This window comes from Cuculus canorus, chromosome 15 (assembly GCF_017976375.1).
Source record: "Cuculus canorus isolate bCucCan1 chromosome 15, bCucCan1.pri, whole genome shotgun sequence".
NCBI classification, from domain to species: Eukaryota; Metazoa; Chordata; class Aves; order Cuculiformes; family Cuculidae; genus Cuculus; species Cuculus canorus.
In genome coordinates this window covers 10704406-10727442 of record NC_071415.1, presented here as the reverse complement: position 1 = coordinate 10727442, position 23037 = coordinate 10704406, and the positions used below count along the sequence as shown (strand labels likewise).

Genomic DNA, 23037 nt, shown 5'->3' with positions numbered 1-23037 from the left:
ACCTCCACCTGCATGATTTACCAGTGGCCATCTACTAAAAGGTCCCTTTGGAGTCACCACATGTCGCCGTCACTAGACAGTGACATCTCCCAAGTTTTGGAGCAAACCTGGTTGACAATCCAGAAGAGGGCAATGGTGACACATCCTCACCGATGCTCTGAGCACCAAATCAGCTGAGGACAGCCACTGTAGGAATGTAGTCAAATAGCCAAACCACCTTGGCTAGCAAATCTGCATGTTCCTGGCTGTTTTGTGGCAAGCAGATTGAAGTGGGAGGCAGCTTTCAGCTACTGTTTCAGGTCAGATGGGACTGTCAGTCAATTGTTAATTATGACTCTTCTTCTTACTAATTTCTGTAACTTCTATCACCATGGCAGCTAACTGCTGTGGAAAGATTTAGCCAGAAAAAGGAGAAGACAACCAAACTTTTCATAGCAGAGGAATGGGAGCAAGCAACAGAAGAGAGGGAGTGGAGGAAGAGAACTGTAAATTGTCTTCTAGGAGAGTCTAACACCAAGCTCTGAAAGCTGGCCAAGTTTGGCTTTGCATGGCCCTGTCAAAGGGTGTCAAATGTGTATTCTGACTGTCCTGTGCTGAGAGCTTATGTTCAGCAGCCTGGTCCCAGCATGGTATATGATGAACACAGAATCATAGAATCATGGAACTGTTTGGGTTGGAAGAGACCTTAAAGCCCATCCAGTTCCACTCCCTTGCCATCAGCAGGGATACCTCCCATTGGATCAAGATGCTCAAAGCCGCATTCAACCTGGCTTTGAAGACCCCCGGGGATGGGGCAGCCACCACTGCCCTGGGCAGCCTGGGCCAGGGCCTGGAAAACAGCATTATTATCACATCTTCTCTGCCCTGACCTGGTCAGTCGATCAGTATTAATCTTTGGTGACGGCTGTGTATCCACATATGGAGGGAGGAGAAACTTGACAGCACTTCAAGCTCTGATTAATTTTTAAACTTCCTCCCTTTCTGCTTATTTTGTAGCTTTTGACCTGGTGCTGAATGTGTTCTTTCACCCATGTGTCACTTGCAGAGGAATACTGTGGAGATGAAGTGCCACACAGCCATCACAGGGCATGTTACCTGTGGGAGCTGGAGGAAAGTCACAGGCTGGGACCATAAGAGGGCCCTAGGACAGCTGAGCACTTCAATCACTGCAGCAGCTCACAGGAACTCAGTGACGCAATGTGTGAGTATGTCTGTAACATGGATAGAGCAGGTTGGATGGGATCATGCAAGGAGGGTCATGAACATGATCCGAGGTCTGGAGCCCCTGCCATTCAAGGAAAGGCTGAGAGAGTTGGGCTTGTGCAGCCTGGAGAAGAGAAGGCTGCGGGTTGACCTTAGAGCAGCTTCCAGCACTGAAGGGGCTACAAGAAAGCTGAGGAGGGCTTTTGATCACGGAGTGCAGGGAGAGGACAAGGGGGAATGGTTTTCACCTGAAAGAGGGCAGATTGAGATCAGATCTTAGGAAGAAATGTTTTGCTGTGAGGTTGGGGAGGCCCTGGCCCAGGCTGCCCAGAGAAGTTGTGGCTGCCCCATCCCTGGAGGTGCTCAAGGCCAGGCTGAATGGGGCTTGGAGCCCCTGATCCAGTGGGAGGCATCCCTGCCCATGGCAGGGGCTTTGGAACTGTGTGATCTTTAAGGTTCCTTCCAATCCAAACCTTTCTATGATTCTATGATCATTAAAACAATAGCGATTTTGTTGCTGTTTTGCAGCAACACCATGCGATTCTTGTTAAAATGACCGTGTCTGGCCCATTCAGCAACTTTCATTTCTGATTAAGCCTTCCAGCCTGTAGGTATCTTCTGCTCACACCTGTCTTACCATTTCCATTTAGAAGGGTTTAATTTAGAAACCCATTGTACTTGGCCCTGTACAGACCGAGCCAATTTATTTTACATAATGCCTCAACACTTTAGGGAAACAGATTTGTTCTAAGTCCTTTCTGAAGGGAAGGATGGACTTGTGCTTCAGGTATTAGTTTGAGATCCCGGAGAAACAGACTCTGTTCTGACAGTGTTACGTGTTCATAGATTCCAGAGACCTCTATAAAATCGCTTACCCTGCCTTGAACTGAATTCCTGTATCTGGAAAATAATCAACATAAAACCACTTTCCCTGCCTCTGGGTTTAGGAGGATAAATGTAGTATCTAGATGTCACAACGTCCTTGTATTCTGTACAAGCAGAATGAAAAGCTGATTTCTGTGCTGGAGGGACGTCAGTGCATAAGTGCAAGATGGGGACAACAGGCAGGTACAAGTCTGCTGAGAAGCAAAGAAACACGACAAAGCTAACAGGCAAATAGACCCTGGACATTGCCCACCAGCTGTCAGCCTTTCTCTGCGTCTCAGCAGGGAGGTACAGGGAGAGAACAAATCACTCTGTGGGCGTTCAGAGGAAGCTACCCCCAAGTGCGAGGGAGAGGCATAGGACAACGCACATGGGGGGCGGTTTGAGAATCCATGTGGGTGAGCTTCCCAGCAAGCCTAGGGGACAAGAGACTCCGTGATATGCCTGAAGGAGGCACAAACAGCCCCCTCCTTGGCAGAGAACTCAGCTGACAAGATTTGATCTTTTCATTCACTTGAGGTTTTCCGTTTGTTCCCTAAATGCCCCTGGATCTTGCTTTCTGAAGCTTTTTCCTTCTCTTTTGCTGTCGCTGCTACAGCAACACGTGGATTTCAGAAGTTACCCATGGGGGAAGAGTAGTTTGCACTGAGGGCGTGACTTCAATCCTTTGGAGCTGGAGCCAGCAGATCTGAAGAGAAGTGTTCTTCAACCATGTGACCATGAGCACGGGTGAACTGGCTATGTGCCCTCCAGAGCTCTCATCACCATCAGTCGAGCTCTTTCCCACAAAACAGTAGCAGAGGAAGCTCAAGAAGTATTGCTTTTTTAATTTCAGTTCTGCCACAGTCACTGACGTCCTCACTAATCCTCTTGCAGCAGCACGCTGCTAATCAAAAACTCTTTGCTTGCTACTTTGGCATCATTCTGGGAAGCCAATGGAGAGGGGAGATGCTCAATTCCTCCCCCTCCACACACCTTCCATTGTCTTCAGGACTGACAGCTCTGATGTGGAGCAGTGATAAAAGCCAGATGATGCTGTCAGGGCTTGGTACAATTGCACCGCAGGGAAAAAGGCGACTGGCTCTGACTCATCGTAGCCGCCTGGAGCTCAAGATGCCTTGCACGTGTGCTTGTCTCCTGGCATGGCTCAGCACAGAGCAATACACCTTTGGTGGGTTCTGGATGCTGCCCTGTAAGGCAGGAGTTGACCAGAGACCTTTGAAAAGGCTCATGCTGTTGGCCAGCTGGGTAACTAAACAACTTTTGAGATGCTAGGAAAACCTACAGGAAAAAAAAAAGACTTGTTTGCATGACTCTACTGAAATCTTTGGGTGGAGGGGAATAAAGGTAGTTGATTGGATGTTCCTCTGCTTGATCTGTGTTCAAGGGTGTTCAGCAAAGCATTTGTGCGACTCCTGAATGGTAACCTGTGACAGTATCACTTCTCCTTCAGCTCCTCAGATGCTCATCCTTATGGAGTGGCCTAACCCAGAGCTGAATTTCTGGGAGGCTCTGAAATGCAGAGAGTCCAGAATTGAAATGCATCAGGAGCACCAGTCAAGATGTAAAGGACATTCAAAGAGGGGAAGTTGGACTGTGATGTGAACTTTTGGGTGACCTTGGGGAAACTGGCTCGATGCTGCCCATCCTGGTCAGTTCAGCAGCTGAGATTTCTGTTACTGAAGGTAGAAACTCAGGGGTCATTTCTGTTTAATTTTCCACTTTTTCCCAAACATGACATTGCATGAGAGACATTAGGAGTTCCTCCTATAAATAGGCTCACCCCTGTCAAAGCTCGTTAAGTCATACCCACTGTCAAGCCCACAAACAAAGTGCCTCTCAGCTGTCTGGAGGGTGCAGGGGCTGTGCAGGAAAGTTTGACAGCTCCCTCTGACTAGCTGGCATTGGGACACCAGCTATTTTCAAGACAACAGACAGAATCATCCCCAGCTCCCATCTGGAGGGTTTGGGGAGTGCTGCAGCACAAAAGGAATGTAATCAAGGGCCACTGCTATATGTGGTAGCAAAATTGAAGTCTCCCAGCTATATTGTGACAGAAGGCAGCTAAGGCATAGAATCATAGAATCATTCAGGGTGGGAAAGACCTTTAAGATCATCGAGCTCAATATGAGTGTGCAGGTGCTCGGGCCTCCACAGCTGCTGTCCCAGCAGGGCTTAAATGCTCTGTTTTCATCCATTCTTTCAAGGTTTTTCCTCACTTCTTCTCTAGAGGACTGGGATGACCTGGAAACCCCCTGCTTTCAGTTGACTCAGTTTCCCCTTCAGGAGGCTGCAGTTTCCCTTCCTTTAGAGCTGCCCAGTTCTTCTTTAGCTCCATGAGAAGCGGCAGTTTCAGTGGCATCTGTCACAAAGAGGCTTTGCCGTGCTAGAAGTCAGCTGGGACGTGGCAGCAAAGCCAGAGACAAAAAGCAAAGCATCCTTGAAATAAGAGAATGTAAGTGTCCCCCTGTGCCAGCTGCAGGGTCATCTGGATGGAGCTGGCTTGGCAGAGGTCACCAGGGTAATGCATCACGGGTGACTTTATACTGGAGCACCTCTGGGTAGTGGGAGCTGGAGGAGGGACCTTAAGGCCCTCTTCCCTTTCCTCTTCAATCCTCTGAGCTTCTTCCCACCTCTTCACCAAACTTTGTGCTGCTTTGAGGCTGGGGCCTGCATGGAACCTGTTTTGCTGAGATGATGCAAGGGAGTGTGTCTTAAAAAAACAAAGGAGGATTTGTTTTTCAAAAAATAGATCAGTTCTGTGATCTGATTTCCCCACAGATCCACAAGCAGTTGCATCAGTGCAGCTGAGGGGGTGGAAAACTGAAGTGGGGGCAGAAAGGAACAGAAACTTTCTAAGTCAGCTGTACCACTGCACTGCTTCTGTAGCTATATGGAGACCTATAGCTGCTTGCCCCTTCCAGACTCGGAGAGCTGTCTGGCTCTTGTGTGCGGAGACACAGGCAGCAGAAAGAGAGGCGAGATGATTTGTTTGAAGCTGAACTGGGAGAAGCTTAGCAGAGGAGTAATCACTACTTGTTCTGAGATAGGCTAATTATATTCCATGTCCTTGGAAGCCAACCCTTTTCTACTCTGTTTGCATAATAGCGATCCTATAGCTTTTTACAGAAGCACCAGGGTTTCCCTCCTATCGCTGCTGTACACAGCAGCCTGTCCCACTGCCAACCTCCGCCCCAGAAGCGTCTGGATGTCAGTCCTGCATTCCCCGGAGGGCTGCTGAAGCACTTTGGATTCCTCAGAGATGGAAACCTTTCTAGAAACGCAGGGTAGAGTTACTCTAATTCCTTGCTGTTTGGGATCAAACCGAAGCCTGCTGCTTAATGGGGGATAAGTGGATATAATGCAGTCAGTCAATAACTTTATGCACACACGCAGAGCCCTTTGGATTACTGATTTCCAAAAGAGAAATCTCCCTCACGAACCCTGCAACACACTGACTCAGCCCCGAGCATTTTGACTTTGTTTTCCCTTCTTTACAAAGTGACTTGTACTTTTAATTCTTACCCCCCCCCATTTATTCATTATTCCCCGCTTATTCATTTTTTCCCCCATAAAAGTTTTCAGCTTGTCAAACGACTCTCCCTCTCCTTGTCTCTTTTCTCTTTGCCTTTTGCAGTGGGAGGAAAGATAATCATAAAAGGAGCAGTTTTCAAATAAAAAGCCCCATGTGTTACCTGGGAACTGTCTCTCAGCATCCAAATACCCGCTGGGGCAGAGATCGCCGAGTCCTCGCTATTGTTTTGTACCCACTAGACACTGTTGGTATTTTGTCACTAAATGCTCCTGTCAAGTCTGTCACTTGGTACAAGTGGGACTGACTGGGCCTTTGTAGAATAGGATTTCCCTTTACACTTCCCTGCTAAGCACTCCTCGCTCCTTTGCTTCCTCCTGACAGGTGAAATTGCTGCTTCAGCTGCTACCATGTAGTTCCCAGGCTGGAGGAATGGGTTTGGAGTGTTTGTGCTCTCTGCCTCATCTCTCCAAACTGTTCCTTGTCTTGGCCAGCCCTTTGGTCCTGGGAAAATGAAGGAGTCGGTGAGCCTGCCATCCTCTCTCTGTCAGTCTTCAGTCCCTGCTCAGCTTCAAGCTGAGCCCTACAGAAGTTCATCACTCTCCACAATCTCTTGGGACATCTCGGTTTTTGGCCCACCTTTTGTACGTCCTACTGAACTGCTCCTAGAGGGAGAAGCTTAGAGGAGGAGAAGTCTGAGGCCAAGGTATTCCTGTAAGACCAAAGGACTGAAATGATTCCCTTGGACATCCCAAATGGGGAGAGACAGGAGGTTATGGCCCATGCTGCCACATTTATCTCAGCCTTCTCCATTCCCCTACAGCTCTAAGAAACTCATTTGACTTTTATGAGTGCTGAAGAGACCAAGCAAACAAAGCCTCAGGGTTTAGTCAGCACCAGCGGGTACAGCATGTGCCTCTTCCTTCTCTCTTCTCCTTTCATTCCGTCTGAGAGCTCTCCAGAACATGTGGTGTCTGCTCAGCTCCGGAGCCTCTCATCAGGAATGATTTGGGCAGGAGAGCATTTCTTACCAGCTCAAATGGGAGACACTTTCTCTTTCATCTTCAGGACCTCTTGATACCCCCTGAGCCTGAAGGAAGCTGAGAAAGGTAGGGAAGGAAGGGGAGAGATGCTAGAAGTGTCTTGAAGCATGGACATGCACTGTTGGATGGAGAAGTGATTAAGGCATGAGCCCAAGAGCTTCCAGGTAGAAGGGGCATGGCATTTGCTCTCCATGCTCTTTTCTGGAGCTCTAACATACAGCCACAGCCAGATCCTCCCTCTTCTCAGTAGTTAGAAGCAGAGAATTCACAGACCTTGAGCTGTGGTCCCCATGGCATCAGCCACCCCTAGGCTGAGGGTCTGGCTTGGGTCACTCAAAGGTAGAGCTGGAGGCAACATTTGGAGCTGCAGCAAAAAAGCTCCTTTTCCCACACACTGCTGGGTTTTGTTGACCGTAACAAAGGTCTTCCTCAGCTGCTGAGTGGAGTCCTGCTCTGGGGCTGGGAATGAAGCATTGCTCATCCTCTTCATCCATTCACTACAGGAGTTTTGGGAATCTTTGTAAATAAGCCAAGAACATGAGAAACAGAAATTCCTCCCCTTCCGGGCCCTGTCTGACACTGCACAGATCCTTTGTTCTTGGCTTCTTCCTCCTTCCCAAGCCCTCAGAGGAGCTCTTCCAACAACACACCACCCTACTGAACCTCTTCCACCAATTAGCAGTTATCCATTAACTAGCCATCAATAATCCCATCCATTAGCCCATCTCTTGAGGCTCTCTTTCCACAGATGCTAGCAATGCTACCTTGTCATCAACAAGAAAGTAGCACTCAAGAGCTATACATATATTTACATATAGATAGATGCGTGCTTGTATAGGACCTCTTTGTTCTTGCTAACTTTAGGGTGCTTGTGATTTCAGCTAGTCAGAAAGAGCTCAGGATCGGCTCACATCCTTCTTATTGCCACAAGTCCTGCTTGGATCCAGAATGGTAAGAAATAAGCTGTGTGTATGGCAATGGAGACTGTTCAATAAAATAAGTGTTTTCAAAGGAGAAGGAAAGTAGCTGGAACTAGTAGAAGAAAGAATGTTTTCAGCCCTTGAAGGGGAATCCAGAGAAAGAGAGATCCTTTCTAAAGCGTAAAATGGTGTCAGTAGGAACATAGTCTGATTCCTCCTTTGATGAGAGCAGTTAGCTGAAAGTGGGAGGACTTGCAGGTTATCCCAGGTAGAATGAGAAAGTGGCAATGATGCGGAGGTTCCTTTGAAGTGCTCTGGTCCTACAAAGAAGGGACACACTCCTGCTCACCTGGTCCTAGCAGGAATCAGAAGCAGGGAATGCAGCCACGCTCACAGCTCTGCCCTGTTTTGTCGGTGTTCAGCACATGTATCTGGCCTCATCTGTTCTCTAGGTTATGCTCTCAGAGCCCTGCATGGCTGCTCCTGGTATTTCCTTGCTGCTTTTCTCTGTTTTCCATGGTTTCTCCTCTTTATTGCCCCTGACCCACGTACACTGCTTTGCACATAAGTCATCACATAGCAATTTCTCTCAGCCCATTCCCAGGTGCTATGGTTTTGCATTGTTTGAGGTGCACATTGCTGCTGGTTTGTTATCTTCTGGTAACGCCTGTTCTAATACTTAAGATGAGCCACAGGGACAAGATCAGGGCACAGGAGGAAGAGAGACGGTCAGCGGATCAGCCAGGAGAGCTCTGCTTGTCCAGGGGCTCTTAAACTGTCTGAACAGGCTGCCCAGGGAAGTGGTGGAGTCTCCATTCCTGGAGGAGTTAGAAAAGCTTGTAGACGTGGCACTTTGGAAGGTGGTTTAGTAGACAAAATGGTGTTGGGCTGACAGTTGGACTGGATGAGCTCAGAGGTCTTCTCCAACCTCAATGATTCTATGAGTCTGTGCTTGTATGGCCTTGTAAGGGAAATGGTTGAAGACTGAAAACTGAGGATACCAAAACCAAGCCGAGGGTGGAGGACTGTGAAGAGGAAAGGGTGTGATATTCCCTGGCATTTGCTTTTTGCTCTTGCACCCTCCAGCTTTCAGTTCCTGATAGAAGCAGGACAGCACCCAGCTGATATGAGTGAAGCTGCACCTGCTTTGATCAGCCAGGAAGGGGAGGGTGTGATTTGAAGCTACACTTTTAGTGCCCAGATACCTTTTGAAAGCTTCTTTGCCTTGTCTCTTTTCACAGAGCCACAGGAGAGCGTGGCCAGCTATTGCCTAGTTCCTGAAGAGAAGTACTAAGCAGGGATCCAAGAAACTATATAGCCAAATCCTGTGAATAAGCTGTGAGTATTCCGCTGCACTCAGCTCAGTCACGCAGTGAGACAGTGCACTTGGTTCTGCTCAGGTAACACAAAGCAAAAGGATAGTGGCTGCAAATTAATTACTGTTAATGATGCCACCTTCCTGCAGAGCACAGTAGTTTCTGCAGAGGGCACAAGGCTTGGTTTTATCGAGTGCCCAGCCTGTAAAGATGCCTTCTGGCATCCCCACACTGTCCATGAGCCCATATGTTCCCAGTGGGAGCCACGGAGCCATCAGGCAATGCCAGATGGAAGCACGTTTTGACTCGTGGGTCAGAGGCTGTGCAGAGAAGTCTATCATTCCCGGTCGTTTCTTTAATTGACACAATGAAAGAAGCCACATCTTCCTGCCTGATTCTGACCTGGTCTGTAATTGAATTCAGCTCAACATCTCCGCTTCAGCCCCATGAGGGCCTGTTAATTAATGATGGTTTTTTTCTCGCCTTGGGAATTTCTCCTTGCTCCCATTCTTTTTATTTAATAGCATCTAGAAAGAAAACCGGTAGTAGTAAATCTCCAACACCTTATTTCCTAGCTTTCCTAAAGGTGCCTCATGGGGAAAAGTACTTGGGAATTAAAAGAGAGACAAGTGAACTTCAGGGATTGAAAACGTGTGCAGCCTTCCTGTCTTTTGTTCATTCATCCATTTTCTTGCTCCTCTCAGGTCTTTTGTTTCTCCTTGGCAAAACTGCTTGCGCAAACACACCTCATTCAGGGTCTAACAAGTCTGATTTAGACATGGCAAAGCTGAATTGGATCCTTCTTTTCCTCTTCCTCAGAGTGCAATGTCTGCTTAACCTTTCTTCTTTGGCATGTATCTCGCCCGGTAACCTATTTGCAACTCATATGGTTGCAAAGAAATCCCAGTGCTGACTGGGTCTGCAGTGGGGGTTGCTGGGGATGTAGGCAGGAGTCTGTGATAGCTGTGGGGTACAATTTCAGCCTGGCTGCAGTGGGCAGTTACTCCATGGATCTGACTCACTCTGGTCTCTCCAAGCCTCACCAAGATGTAGAGATTTTTCATCACTTCTTGAAATGGAAATGTAATTTCCATGTAAATTCCATGCCCTCTCCAGCTTTCCTGTTGGCCCCCTTCAGGTACTGGAAGGTCACTATAAGATCTCCTCTGAGCCTTCTCCAGGCTGAACAACTCCAACTCTCTCAGCCTGTCCTCATAGGGAAGGAGGTCCAGCCTTCTGATCATCTGTGTAGCCCTCCTCTGAACCCGTTCCAACAGCTCTGTATCCTTCTTGTGTTCAGGATTACAGAACTGGATACAGTATTCCAGATGAGGTTTCACAAAAGATGAATAGAGGGTCAGAATCCCTTCCCTCGCCCTGCTGGCCGTGCTTCTTTGGATGCAGCCCAGGATACGGTTGGCCTTCTGTGCTGCAAGTGCACATTGCTGGCTCATGTCGAGCTTCTCATCGACCAGCACCCCAAGTCCTTCTCTGCAGGGCTGCTTTCAATTACATCATCTCCCATCGTGTACTGAAAATAGGGATTGCCCTCACCCAGGTCTAGGACCTTACACTTGGCCTTGTTGAACCTCATGAGGTTCTCACAGCCCTACTTCTCCAGTCTGTCCAGGTCCCTCTGGATGACATCTTGTCCTTCCGATGTGGCAACTACACCACTCAGCTTGAGGTCATGGGCAAACTTGCTGAGGGTGCACTCAATCTCACTGTCAATATCATTGATAAAGATATTAAACAGCACCGGTCCCAGTATGGACCCCTGAGGGACACCACTCGTCATGGATCTCCATATGGACTTTGAGCCATTGACCACTACTCTTTGAACACAACCACCCAACCACTTTCTTATCCACCCTACCGTCCACCCATTAAATCTATATTTCTCCAGTTTAGAGAGAAGAATGTTGTGGGGGATCATGTCAAAGGCTTTACAGAAGTCCAGATAGATCACATCCGTCGGTTTACCCATGTGCACTGCTGCGGTTACCCCATTATAGAAAGCCACTAAGATGGTCATACAGGATTTGTCCCTGGTGAAGCCATGCTGGCTGCCATTAATCACCTCTATGTCCTCCATGTGCTTTAGCATAGCTTCGAGGAGAATCTGTTCCATGATCTTCCCAGGCACAGAGGTGAGGCTGACAGGTGGTAGTTCTCAGGGTCGTCTTTTCTACCCTTTTTAAAAATAGGCACAACATTCCCCTTCTTCCAGTCACCAGGGACTTCTCCTGACTGCCATGACTTTTCAAATATCATGGACAGTGGCTTGGCAACCACATCTGCCAATTCCCTCAGGACTCTGGGATGCATCTCATCAGGTCCCATAGACATATATGTTCAGGTTCCTCAGGTGGTCACAACCAGGATCCTCCTCTACCATGGGAGGGGGTTTACTCCCTTGGTCACCATCTTGCTGTCCCATGACCCAAGAGGTGTGAGGACAGTGGTTATTGGTGAAGACCGAGGCAAAAAAAGTTGTTAAGTACCTCAGCCTTCTCCTCATCTGTTGATACATGATCCCCATTTCCAGCCATCTGTGGGGATATGTTCTCTTTGACCCTCCTTTTTTGATTGACATACCTGTAAAAGCCCTTCTTGTTAGTCTTTACTCCCCTTGCCATGAATTTGCATGTCAAAGCGTGAGAAAGGACAGAGTCAGCAGTTTTCCAGCCTCTTTATCCTCTTTGTCCCCCTCCCCACATCCTGCCAGCTTTCTTTTCGGCATTCCTATGCTGCTAATGAGTTATTGCTATGTTAAGGCATCCAGTCGTCATGGGAGAGATCTTGGGGTTTCTTCAACTGTTGGATCCTGTTGAATATCTTTGTTAAACTTCACCCTTACTGCTGCGTGAGGGGAGCTTCCCACACAGACCAAAGTTCGGTCCCCAGCCCACCAGTTCTCCTCCACAGGCGGTGACGTACGAGCCTGCACGCAGGAGGTGGTGAGGGGAGGGTGTTTGGGAGAACACGTCTCTGAAGCAGTGACTGTTTGGTGAATGCGCAGAGACGAGTGGATTGGATTTGATGGTTAGCCAGGCGAGAGCATGGTGTCTCCAGCCCCTCCTTTTAGACAAACCCCACTAACCCTGCTCCTTGTCCTTGCCAGACACAGCTGGTGGTGGGTGGGAGGAGGTAATCCCTCCCTGACTCTCTTCTTGGTGGTCCACTTTTTTCTGTGTACACATATGAGAAGGGCTGAAGTTGCCCAGGTTTTGTAGGAGATCCAGATGCGTTATAGGTGATGACTGCCAGAAGGACTAGAAGGCAGAGAGCTTTTTCCCTTCTTCCCTTCACTCTGCAATTCTTTCCCCATTTCCAGGAGTCATTCTGATTTGTCATTGAGTTTTTTGTTTTGACTTTTTTTTGGAGAGGGTGTTCCCACATGTGGCCACCAGGTCTGTTCTCCACTCCTCTGTGGGGATGCATGTTCCCTGGCCAGGTCTCCTAGAGCAGGAGAACAGGAAGATGCTCATACACAACTGGGAAAAGTATTTGAAGGTCAAGACATTGCTTCCAGCCACCTGTTCTTGAGACTGTTAAGACAGTATGTTCATATGATGCTGAGGTTGGTTACACTAAGGACAATGTAGGACAACGTAATGCTGTAATGTCCCAGATATACCAACACCTGCCATGACCAGAGGAAGCAACAACCTGCTCTCCATGTGCTGAGACATGCTTTTAGCTGACAGCAACAGTCCTGGAGGCAGGGACAGTCATACCAACACGTGTTTGTGTCCTGTCTCCACCAGCTATGAGGAGGAGGAAATCCTTGTTGTTAGGTTGTGCTGAGACATTGATGGGATCATTGGCTTAGGGAGATTTAAACGTTTGTTTTCACTGTGTCTTACTTTCCCAAGCCTGGAAGAGAGCAGGGAACAGTCATCTGCAGGGCTGGGTTCAGATCAGTGGGAGCAGGGCTGCTACCCTGCCCTTGTGCGGGGTTGTTCTCACGCCCCATTTCCTTGATGGACAGAAAGAAGAGTTATCAGGAGCCTGCACCTGCTTCCAGCTGAGGAGAGGAAGCTCTTTTGTAAGGGGCAGAGGATGGTGGTGGTGTCTCAGGAGTCCAGGAAAGATCAGGGCTCTACTGGGCTTGGCATGGTACAGATGATATTGCAAGCTTGTGTCAGGGTGGTTGGAAAAATCATTGCTGTCAGTAGGAGAGGATTCAGAATTAAAGTCATCACCCTGCTAATTTGTAGAACTGAGCTGCTGGTGTGAGTGTGATCTGCCCCAGGCCACAGAGGACATGTTCCCCAGCCCATGGGTCAGTGAAGGCTGTAGCTTCCATCCTTGCACTACCTGCTGCCTGGCTTTGGGGCACAGCCAGGGCTTTTGGCTCCATCCTGCAGCAGTGCTTTAGTCCTTGGGACTCCTATATCTACCCTGGTTGTGTCCCCAAAGCCGTGGAGACCCAAAGGAGACATGCAGACACCTCAGCTGCATGGCTTGAGGGAAGGGAGGGCAAATACTCTTGAGTTAAGGCGTGATCATGTTAGTGTGGTGCATTAATGGGGAAATTGAGTTAAAGGACTATGAGGAATGTAGAGCAAGCTGGTGGGAGGCTGCAAGTCTTCTACTGGGTGCTCTCCCCTGGGTTTTCTACCCTGTTTTGAAGCCAGGATGTGTTCTTTTCAGGCTGTCTGTTAACTCGACACTAGGAGGCTCCTAGAGGTGAGTGGGAAGGGAGAAACCAGGAGATGGAAGGAAGCACTAGAGAGCACAATGCTGTGAGATGCTGCTTGCACGGTGTCACGCTGAATCTGAACTCCCCTGTCTCTTTGGGCATGATGAAGAGCCTGGACACTGCAGCCATGGGGTACCAGGTGCTGACTCAGCTCTGGACACCACAACCCCAGCCTTTTCTTAACACTGTCCTTGGAGGCACCTTCACACATGAGGATTTGGGCAATAGCACAACCAGGTCCCTCTCTGCGCAGGGCATCCAGCAGCTCTACTTACCTTGTTGTAATAAGGTTAAATCACTGCCTCATTAGAGCCCTCAAATTAAGTCACCACCTTGCTGGATCAATACTATTTTCCATGATGCACTTGTGACACTAAGTCTGGGAGATGGATTGATGCTGGGAGGCTGAAGTGCTGCAGGGGAGATCCAGTTAGACCCAGCACTGGGCAGGGTTTGTTGTTTGTGTAGCAAGTTTCCATGGAGAGCAGCAGCCAACGGGGAGGGGTAGGAGGTGTGGTGGAGTGGGGACACCAGGAGAGTGCCCATGTCTCTTGGTGCCTTGCGGGGCTTGGTGCTGGACCCCACGTTAGAATCGCAGGGCTGTTACAGAGGGAGGATCCTTGCCTGTGAAAAGCCCATGGCAGCAATGATCTCCTCCAGTTGCGTCTGCACTGGAAGCTCGGGTTAAAATGGGCTGTTGTGTCCTTTTCCCCTATTCTGCTCTCCCTTGATCAAGGTCTAGGAGAGGAAGGGTCAAAGCAGCAGCTCCCATAGGGTGATCACAGTGGTGCACAGGTATATAGAGCTGCCTGATGCCATTCCTGACCCCTCTGCACAGGAGACACAGCCTTCCCACCCCAGCAGCCACCATCGCAGAGGCTCACTGTCCCCCTGCACTGCCACCATGCACTGGCTGGGCTGTGACCAAAGGGGCCCTGCAGCTGTCTTGAGCCCTCTGGAAAGACCTTAACTGGTGTTTGCTGGTTTTCGGTGGCTCAGCTGGGAACTGGATCCAAGTGAGGGGTCCCTGGGACTGAACTTTGGGAGAGTTGTGGGGTGGTTTGAGACCCCAGGTGCCCAATCACTGTGCTCTGAGCTGCCCCCAGGAAAGATAAAGCTCATGGACAGAGCAAACCCTGGCAGTCCCAAATCCCAGCCATGGGATTTTGTGCATCTGCCAGTTCCCCATGCAAGGAGACTCAGAGTGGACATCTCTGCCCTTTCCAGGGATAGTGGTATGGACCAAAGACCACCCACCTCGACCAAGCCACTCACCCCGTTCCAGATGCTGGGGCTAAGGTCACTGCTGCATCTCTCACCCCCACACCCCTTGCCACTCCCCCAGTGCTGGGGGCTTGTTCAGCTGGCTGGGAGGAGCAGGCAAGGGGGCTGGGTGGGTGGTCAAGAGCTATGATCCCCTTCCTGCTGGGGCAGCTGAACACTGAACTCCTGAGTGCTAAGAGGGGAATGGGACCAGTTGGGTGGGTGGACTGGGTGGATTTAACCCTTCCAGGACAAGCCTGGCTCTGTTGAACATCTCTGCGCAAAATCAGAGCCTTCTGCAGAGCCAGCACTTTGCTCCCTCACTGGGAGGAGGAGGGGAATTCAAGGGAGCAATTGTAGCCCTAAAACCATTCCTCACCCCCTAGAACCAAACCACTCCTTCCCTCCGGGTGCCCACATCACTGCCAAACCAGAACTCCTGGGTGTGGACTGTATTTTCTTTCTAAACCTGTAACAGCACAATTTATTTGAGATGTTTGGCATAAAAAATGGGATTCCTCCTCTTAAACCCTTTCCAGGCATGCCCAGAGGTGACCTGGTGGCTGTCACAGCCTCATCTTTGGGCAGAGGTGGATGAGTGGGTACCAAGACAGCAAGTTGCTGCCCACCCCAAGGCATGAAAGGAGGGTGAGTGGGTGCATCTGAGTAAAATTCTAAAGCAACAGGAGGAGGGCAAAGCTGATAAAAATGCCCGGAGCATCTGTGGCAGTGTGGGCAATGAGGTGACACCGCAGTCGGCTATCACTTATTTTGAGGCTTATCATCTCTGGCTTACTTCAGAAACCTTTTTCTTTCTGTCCCAAGAGCCCTCTTAGGAGCTGAAGCATTTCTGCAACCCAAATGTCTCTGATCTGGCTCCAGCAGCAATGCAGAAGGTTCCGGGAGCAGGACAGGACTTGTTGTGAGGAGTGGGAGCTGCTGGCGTCTTTGGGCTGAAAAGCCCTGATTTAAAGGTGAGAGGAAGGAAGAAACTTTCATGTGTTTCTGGCTCACACAAAGAGCAGATCATGAGCTGGCCCCCACACTGGGGAGATCATCCCTGGCCTGGCGAGCAGGAAGGGGGCACACGGCTCATGTTGGTGCTGCCAAGGCAGTGGGGCTGCTCCTATGGCAGAGAGCTGAGCTCTTTGTTCATCCCTGCCCTGCTACGAAGCAAGAGAAAAACACTCCTGCCGAGCACAGCCAGAAATAACCCAGGCCTCCAGCAGCCAAAAAGCTTCCAAGGAGGAATTTTGAAGTGCTGGGAAATTGGCCTCTCAGCCTGTGCTTTGGGCTCTTCTGCTGTCATAATGTCCCAAGCAGCGAAACACAGACACTTAACACAGCCCTGCCTCTGGTGCCCAGAAATCAGCATCTCGAGAGGAAACAGTTTGCTCCTAGGTCACCCCAAGACCCGCTCAGCTCCTGTGTTCCCTCAGTCTTTTCCAGCACCATCACCACCACCACCACTCTCACAGCTCTTGCCTTACAAGATCACTGGTGATGAACAGCATGTCCCCTGTGTGATGTTCTTCAGGGGTTGTGGTGCCCCAGCATCCCTCCAGAGCCCACCTCTTTGCTGCACTGCTGGCTCAGGATGCCCTGGAGATGAGGCCACCTTGCAGTCAGTGAGGTCAGAATCTGAGTGTCTTTAAGGGGAATGTAATAAGGGTGAATAAGCTTTATCAGTCCCATTACCAACAGGAGGGAGGAATTGGGGGCAGTTCCCTTTCTCTGGAAAGGACAGCCGATTCCTGCATTATCCAGATGGGATTTGAGTCACACTGTGAAGAAAACGGTCTCCCTGTGGCACATGTCGGAGGCTGCAGGGAAGACAAATGTTGCTTCATTGCTCTAGCCCCACTGTTCATTCACGCACAGGGATCTTCTGGCTGGCTTTTCCATGCGTCAGCATCTTCTCACCACCCCAGAGCAAGGACATCGTGTGGCAGATGCTCCACAGAGGAGGACATGCCTCATCACGCAGCAACAGCTCTGCTCCAGCTCCTGGATGGCTCAAGGCTGCTCCATCCCTTTGCTTGGGGTTGTGGCCCAGTGCATTGCTTGACTTCCAGCATCCATGGGCAGGCTGAAACCTTTGGAAACCGTCTGTGCCCCTGATCTGTCCCTGCACAACCCAAACTGCCCCTGTGGTGCAGAACACCAAGATGGAATGAACGAAGTGGTCTGGGCACATGCAGGATGTCACTAAAGACACTCTGGCTTTGCAAAACAGATCCGATGATGGATATGGGATCATCTATTTATTTTAAGTTTTATGGGGGGCATTTTCCCTTGCCAGGAGCTGGAGAATAGAGGACCCGGGTACCATCTGCCCAGGGGACTGGTGAATCATCCTGTTTTCCAGTTAACCGCACTTGTTTGCTTTGGGAGATCTCCAAGTTAAGGGGGAAGAAAAAGAAAACCCAACCCATGGATCTTTTCCCACACAATAAGAAAAATGCCTTTTCTTTTTTTTTTTTTTCCTTTTTTTTTCACAAAAGCCAGTGTCAACTCTGCTTTTTCTTCACAGTGGGCTGGATAAAAATAGACAGTGAAGTCATGACGCCTTCAGAAGAAGAACCAGGTATGGCCTGGGGAGAGAGGGTGAGTGAAGTCAGGTCTAGGGGAGAGGGAAACAAAGCCAGTGTGATGGGGACAGGCAGTTTTTGTGTACCATGACCGTGGTGGGACAAGGAGAGCTGCTTACCCCGGTGCCATGTGATTTCCCCAGCGCGTTGCTGGGAGAGGCAAAAGGCTCTTCAGTGGATGCATCAGAGTTCAAGCTGTTGTTTGCATGATGTGCATGGGACTGTGGCCCAGCAAACACCAGGAGATCAGCTCTTTACAAAGCCGAGACATTCGGAGCTTGAGGCACGCTCAAAAGCAAGGGTAGCAGCAGGGATGGGAAGCCAAGGGATTGTGCTCCTGCTTTCTCCAGGTCCATATTGCTGCAGCCTCCTCTCTTAGTTTTCTGCTCAGATCTGGCTTTTTCTCCTGTTTTAGTGCTGTGCCAGGCCATGAGCACGCTGGGCTGTTTGGAAGAAAGGTGCATGTGTGGGACTTTGATGTCACCTGCTCAGGGCAGAGGGGCCTTGGAAGACAGTTGGCCACACGGAGCTCCAGGAGATGCAGCTGATGCCCATATCTCAGTTCTGCTGGTGAGAGGCTCCTGTGGCAAAACCTTCGTGGGGCTCACGCTAAGCTCTGCTGGGTTGGCTGCAGGTGAGGATCCTCTGGGGCAGAGTCTCTGCAGTGTTTCTGCATCACAGGAAAAATAGTGGATGTGAGGGCAACTTTACAGCTCCCCAGGGGAATGTGAAAGCCCAGCACATACCAGGGAAAGAGTGAATGCCCCCTGTAGGGCTGCCTTGTGTCAGGTGTGTCCTGACTGAGTGCTGAAGAAGACCTCAAACTGCTGCTCCTCCCTAGCCCTCGTTGCAACCGGAGTCCGTGGTGTCCCCTCAGTCACCACGCACCTCTAGTTCTGCTCCTGCTAAAGCCACAGCTACTGCATCAGCTTTGTACCCTTGCAACCAAGCACTAACATAGGTCATGACTGGAATGAGTTCAGCAGGCCTCAGCCTGGCTGCTTGAACACATTTCTTTACATGCTTGGAAGCTACCAGGAGATGCCAATTTTACGTAGCAAAAGGATGCTACTCAGCAAGGGCATCGTTCCCTGACAGAATGAGGGGAGCTTCAGACTTTTAGTTTTCAGGATACAAAGTGAGGCGGGTTTTGCCCTTCTACTTAAACAAATAAAAACTTCTGAGGAAAAATTAATCCCCATGGAAACTTTAGCTTTGCCCACAAGGAAGGAACCTTCTATCAACAAGAAAATTTACATGCAGGAAGAAACACCCATATCCTTTTCTGCTCAGGTGAGGGCTGCGGGGCAGCAAATGCCTCCATGTGCTCCTGGACACTGAGCCCTGGCTCTTCTGCAGCAGGAGGCTGGAGAGGTGTGAGGGGAATAGCTGCATTTCTCCCCGATCGGTCACTGGAACCAGCACTATTGCTGGAGCAATGGGCTCAGCCCAGGCCTGCATTGCCAGAGCAGCCAGATTTATTTCTGTCCGGGCTTGGAGCAGGATGCGGAGATCAGGTGACGGTGCCCAAGGAGCGCTTGGCATCCCCTGTGCTGCTACCATGTGTGCAACATGTCCATAGGAGTAATGAGCAGACAGGGATGATAGAGCGGGTCTTGGCGGGCGAGGTGGCAGCAGTCTTATTACTGGATCCTTTTCTTTTGGCTGAGCCCACTCTGGTGACCGGCTCATGGGACAGGGAAAGTTCTCTCACTGCATAGGCACCACTGGTGCCTATGAATGGCCTTATAGCTTTATGGAGTAGTCTGGGGGGATCAAAACTGACTGTGCCTTGGCACTGGAATGAGGACCTGGAAACCAGTTTCTGATGGAAATTGAGTCGTGGGCATTGAGGGAGGTGATCAAGGTGACACACAAAGAACTGTGTTAGAGCTGGGGAAGCCCAGCTTCCCAGAGGACCCCTGCAATGTTTTCATCTCTAAGCTTACCTCTTTTCCATACTGTTTCATACCAGGTTGTGTTTAAGCAGTGACTGAGAACTTGGTTCACTCCCAGTGCCCCCATGGCCATGGTGCCACGAGGACATGTCTCATTCCCAGTACGCAGTGGTCAGCTGTGCCACATGGATCAAACTGGCAACCAGTGCTCAGAGCTGAACTTTCCAAACTCTGCTATAAACAAACCCAAAATCTAGATCACACCAGCCCTGGAATGTGACATGCTCAGTGCCTGGATCAGAGCCATCTACAAGGATGAACCAATCCCAGACTTGACATGGCCATGAGCAGCGATTTTTGGGGTCTCCTTACCCTGACCCCCAAATATCCTCTTCCAAAAAGATCTGGTGAAGCTGGCTACAGCAAGGAGCCAACATCAGGCTGTGGCATCTCTGATGCTCTAAGTGAAAATGTCCTCCAGCCACACAGCTTGGACTTTGCCCTCCAGAAATGATGTGAAGGTACCAACATCCTTGGCCACACAGGGACACCTTCCACACAAGAAACAATCCTGACTCCATCCCCAACCTCAGCAGACCTTCTTGAAGGCAAGTGTGGGCACAACCAGCAAGTTCTCCTCCTGCTTTCTCCATCACCTGGAAACAATCTGCATCACTGGAGGTTTTTATTTCCCAGGAGACTGTGAAGAGAGAGAAGCCTGGAGTTAATCAAAGTCTGGGGAGTGCACAGGAGTGGCCATGGCTGGAGGAAGCTCACAGGCTTTCATGCTGGAGAAAGGGCAGAGCTATGCTGGAGTCAGGGGAAATGGAGTGTGTGGAGGGCTGTGGATTTGTTCGGTGAGCAGCACTGTGAGAACATGAAGAACAAGCCCTTAATTTTTCAGGTGTGAGATAAGGAGATGGCCCAGGGTGCAAAGCCACAGCTGAGGGTCCAGGCAGTGCTAGAGGCATGTGTAACATCACTCAGTGCCCATGAATGGCCCAGAGCTCTGTTGTGTGACTTGGTGCCCCAGTCCAGTTTGACGCCAAAAGGAGCCAAGTGTTCTGGGGCAGAGGCTGGGGATCACTCTCATCCTGGGGGTATTCAAGTTGCAGTCTGCAAGCGGCACACTGTGAACATTATCCTCTGTAGGTCAGGCTACCCTGCAAAGAATCCCCTTTAATATAAATTTCAGCACATGATGCGAGAGTGGAAGGAGCCTGCCCTGCCCCAGCAGGTCATTTCAGGCTTGGCTGATCTTCTTTCCTCTTGAGGGGATGCTTGCCAGCATCTCGGAAATGGCACCAGTGCGATCTGCAGCGCAGGCACAGCACTGTCAGTCCAGAACCTGCTCTCTGCAGCTCGGAGCGGCAAATACCTCACAAAGCAGGAGGATGAAGATGGACAGAGTGGGAGCAGCTCCCTCTGCCAGCCTGGCTCCGTCTTTGCCAAGCAGGAGGCAGCAGTGCCCATTCCCATGTCGGGAACTCATGACTGAGTTCTTAGGTGCAGCAGGGACGTGGTGACAATCCTGGCCTCGCCCGCTGCTCCCTGTGGTTTCAGTGGTTTGTTGTCCTGTGTACAACAGATGATTTCTGTTGACAGTGGCCGTTCAGGGAATGCTTTATGGCTTGTAGCATATAGGAGTCTATGGAACCCTCTGGCAACAGTCGCAGAGTCTAGCACTGCTCCAAGGAACTGACCCTGCCGGTGCCTCCCAGCTCTGTTTCCCTGGATCACCGTGTTTGGATATCTCTGATGTTGAGATCAAAGGGCCTGAGTTTTTCCACAGGAGTGGAAACACCTAGTGGAAGGGATGCAGGCACAAAGAACATTGTTCTATGCTCTCAGCATAACCCTTACATCGCTGTGTGGAGAAAGGGCACACACAGAAAAGTAAAACTGGGGATATCACCCATGAGTGTTCCCGCCGGATTGCTCTGCTAGATGAAAAGCTGCATACACTTCATGCTGACCTGACCCACAGGAGCTGGCTGCACTGCGTGCAAGATGTGTCCAGGTAGGATTTGTACCCGGATCCGATGTGCACCCCAGTCGCTGCACCACCACAGTCAAGGCAATGTGTCTTTCTGGGCTGATTAGGGAAGGTGTTGGGGACCTTGCAGCCTAACACGGTAAAGCAGCCAAGACTGACAGGCCAAGGCTTCTCTCACTCTGCACATTATATGTGCCAATAATTGCAGGTCTTTCTAATTAAAAGTCAATTATGTGGCTTTGGCAGCTGCAAGCCAAGTCCCCCAGGCAAGCGCCGGGCAGAGGCTGGGCATTGGAGAAGGACAGGGTCATCCCTGGAGCCCAGCACACTCCCTGCTGAGTGGCAGTCAGGTACCACAGAGGGGCCAGACATCCAGGAGAGCCCTCAAAAGTGGGAATGAAATCAGAGCCAACTTTTCCAGAGGCATGGGGTGGCGAGGGGTGCCCCGGCCCTCGAGCCATTGTGCTGAAGTAGAGTGAAATGCTCTGTGCTCACTGCAAAATTGTTTTCCAGGTGGCAATTGTTACTCTCTGCTAACCACATAGCTCTGGGAGCTGGGGCTCTGCGGCAAAGGTAGCAAATCCCAGGACAGATTCATGGGAGCTGGCAACACTCTGCCTCTCCCAGGAAAAGAGAAGGGCCAGCTCGCTGCCATGCGCTTAAAATAATACAAAGGAAGAGATGGTTGATCTTAAGGAGTGCAGTTTCCTGTTGGCTTGTTGATTGCTGATCTAACAGCTTCTTCTCCTTTCTTATTTCCGTGTGAGGACCACTCAGTTTTGGTTCAGGTACGTCTTCCCATGGGCTAATAACCTCTCTGAGCAAACTCACCCTGAACGAAGCCAGGAGCAGCTGCCAGATGCCAGCACGAATGTATAATGTAAGTGACTCCGGGGTGATTTCATTAAGAAGTGCTTGAGCTCTTGCTGCATCAGTTCAAACTCACAGACAACAGTAAATTTTTGCCCCAGACACATCTTCAACCCAAGCACGTGTCCTGCTCTCTCAGGCTGACACAAATAATGTAACTTAGACCTTTTCATACCCGTACATGTTTGAAATCAATGCGTCAAGGGGGTGTTAATGATAGGTCAGGGAGGATGTCAGTTAAGGGTGTGATAGATGATGCTTTTGTCACATAGAGAGGCTGGAGATGGGAATTGAGACACCAGCTTGTATCTCTTTAAAGGCTGTTAAACTGAGGTCTCAGGAGAAGGGTGGTGATTTGGGAGAGGGTGACTTGCATGGCAACTACTTCAATGGTACGCTTCAGGGAGGGTCTGGAAGAGGCAGGACGGGTTGATCTCTCTGCTGGGCATGGACATCTTCCAGGTATTGGAGAACAAACTCTGGAGAGTGGCTTGAAGCCTTCAGCATGGCACCTTTTCCTGGGGAAATAACAGGATCATTAAGGTTGGAAAAGATCTCTAAGATCAAGTCCAACCATCAGCGCAGTACCATGGGAGGGGGATCACCCACAGCTCCTCTACCAGGCCTGCAGCTGGGGAGGACTTGCAGATGGAAAGCTTGTGGCTAGGGCTGGGTAATACTACCCCTGGGAGAAGGTCAGGGGGGCAGCAGCGAGGGCAGCTCCTGTTACAGGCTGTCACATATCACCCTTGTCTGCCAGAGCCTCCAGAGAAGTCTTGGAATGTCTTGGAGGAGAGCTGGGACTGCAATGC

The 23037-nt window shown here is 50.1% G+C and overlaps 1 long non-coding RNA gene across 2 annotated transcripts in view; it reads left to right on the top strand.

The window, feature by feature from the left end:
- LOC128853771 (uncharacterized) overlaps positions 1 to 23037 on the top strand; it is a 38463-nt gene that overhangs the window by 14130 nt on the left and 1296 nt on the right. Inside the window, exons 2-5 of one of the 2 annotated variants that reach the window (XR_008452524.1) lie at positions 997 to 1201; positions 15696 to 15844; positions 17404 to 17457; positions 19437 to 22235. This is a non-coding gene — a long non-coding RNA (uncharacterized LOC128853771). The remainder of the gene's footprint in view (positions 1 to 996; positions 1202 to 15695; positions 15845 to 17403; positions 17458 to 19436; positions 22236 to 23037) is intronic. The other variant, XR_008452525.1, reaches the window with a different exon arrangement.